We start from the raw sequence: 2,563 nt of genomic DNA on the forward strand, positions 1-2,563 counted from the left end.
TACTCGGCTGGAGAGCAGGAAGAGTTCCTGGGCAATGGCTTTGGCGGTGGCTTTTCGGAGGGGCACTGCCTCAGGGTACCGGGTGGCATAGTCGACTATCACCAGGATGTGTTCATGTCCCCGGGCAGACTTAGGCAACGGCCCCACAAGGTCCATCCCGATGCGCTTGAAGGGCACCTCGATGATGGGCAGCGGTATCAGTGGACTGTTTTACTTCGGCCTCCAAGCCCGGCCAGTGGAAGCGGTCGCGGATCCGCTGGATGGTGTTCCCGGCCCCAAGATGCCCTGCCAAGGGATGTGAGTGGGCCAGCTCCAATACGGTCTCCGTTTTTGTGCGTGGCACCACCAGCAATAATTTTCCAGGTCCGTGCGGGAAGCGCGGGGGCCTTCGTCGGCATGGGCTCATCCCACGGAGAGGGAGCCGCCAGCCTGCTCACTGGTCGCTGGGTGCCCTCCGGTGCGCGTCGCTCCTGAACCACCCTCCGGGGAAACGGTGGCGCTCGCTCCCCAGCATCCCGATGTTGGGCCGCATCCGCCAGCTCGATAGCCTCCACGAGCTCCAAGGTGGTGGTTGGGTTCCTCATTCCAACTGCCTGTCGGTGAGATCGGGGAAGGGCTCGGAGAAGACGGTCTATCACCACGCGTTCCGCCCCCTGACTAGCCGATGGAGCCCCCTCCAGCAGCCAGTGCTGCGCGAGTCGTGTTAGTTCGGCGGCCTGGGCACGGGCCGGCAGACGGGGCTTATATTCCCATTCGTGGAAGTACTGAGCGGCACAGATAGGTTGCCGTTGTTTCAAACATCTGCAAGAATGCTTCCACATCATCATGGGGGGTAAGCTTGGGTAGCAGCTTAGCGGCTTGTACTCGGGGGTCCGGCAGCGGAATGCGTTGAGCGGCGGCGGCACGAAGAGCCACGAGCTCCTGCTCTGTCTCCCCTTGACGGGTGGCGAGGTGCTCAATGATCTGTTGCTGGCGGATGCTAACGTCGGTTAGCCGCTGGAGGATTTCGTCCATGTTGGGGGAGGAGCGCTCGCCTGTGACAGAAACCCGGACACACAAAGGAAAAAAAAGGTGAGGTGAAGGAGATCGCTTGTCGGTAATTCTTCACTGATCTGCCCGCATTCTCCACCAGTGTCACGGGGTGAAGAATCACACGACAAGGATGGCTCAATAAATGCCTGGAGGGTGGATTTATTTAGAAGAGGGTGTGCACAAGAGAAAGGTCCAGGTGGGTGCTCCGGTGCCGTGAGTGCTCTTCTCCCTTCTTCCCAGTGCAGTGGGTCCGTGCTGTGCTCCTGTGGGGCTGGTCGGTCACACGCTGCTGTCTGTGGGAGAAATGAGAGGGCGAGTTAATGCTCAGTCTCATGGAGAAGTGTCTCCCAGGTGGCAGGGCTTGCGTGGCTTATGTAGCCGCCGCCTGATGAGCTGCAGCTGTGACCGATCAGCCTGTGACGAGGACGGGCAGGTGTTCCTCGCTTGTTTCCAGGGCGACGCTGATGAAGCTTCGGGACGCTCGTCACAATATATATAAACAGTATACACACACACTTACTCATACATACATACGCACGCGTACGTGTGCGTGCACGTTTATGTGGCTTATGAGGACACAAGCTTCGGGACGCTCGTCACACTATATACATATTTGTAATTCATTAGGTTATTCTTTAATAATTCCCTGAGATAGTACATTTCAGACATCTTTGTTATTTATTAAAATCTCTAGGCTAATTGGGTAAAATCATTCAATATGAATGCATAATGTTGCTATTATGGCAAATCTTTAATTCAAATATGAGTAATTAAATATGTATATGTTATCTATCTATCTATCTATCTATCTATCTATCTGTCTGTCTGTCTGTCTGTCTGTCTGTGTATACACACACCTAATAGGTATTAAAAACACGTGTCATCATCCTGCACAAAAACTTATATCTAAATATCAGGCATCAGTCTGAAATAACAAAACAGAGCCATAACCACCATAGACATTAAAAGAGGAAAGTTTTTCCTCAATCTAGAACATTTCATTATACCCTTGTCTAACAGAGTATTTTTTCTGTCACGGTTAATGAGGCTCGAAATGTGATGCACTGATATAGATATAGTATAGGCCTATAATGAGAAGAAATCTCTCTTTCAGATTCCATTCTTTCCTTTTCAAGTTGATTATCATATCATATCACTTCATATCAGATGACGTTTAGGCTTAGTGCTCGATTCATAATTGTTAACATAAGTGTTGATAGCGCAATAAGCCCTCTCGTCAGATTTATGGTCTGTTGTTTGGGAGTGTAAGTCACTGCATGCTTCTGAAGAAAGTACCGACATATTTATCAGCACTAAAAAACACTGTGCTGAGAGAGCACAGTGGCAGAGGCACTGTGCAGTGCCTCTGTAATTTGCACAAGTGTACACAAATCCCCCCCCCCACACACACACACATAAACCCACACAGACGCACAATAAATAAATAATGAATGAATAAATAAACAGTGGCTGAGAGAGGCGAGAAAATAAATAAATCTAAGGTTGTAAATTAATGATTATATAAATCACA

Source organism: Sinocyclocheilus anshuiensis, unplaced genomic scaffold (genome assembly GCF_001515605.1).
Source record: "Sinocyclocheilus anshuiensis isolate Anshui unplaced genomic scaffold, SAMN03320099.WGS_v1.1 scaffold1170, whole genome shotgun sequence".
Taxonomy (NCBI): domain Eukaryota; kingdom Metazoa; phylum Chordata; class Actinopteri; order Cypriniformes; family Cyprinidae; genus Sinocyclocheilus; species Sinocyclocheilus anshuiensis.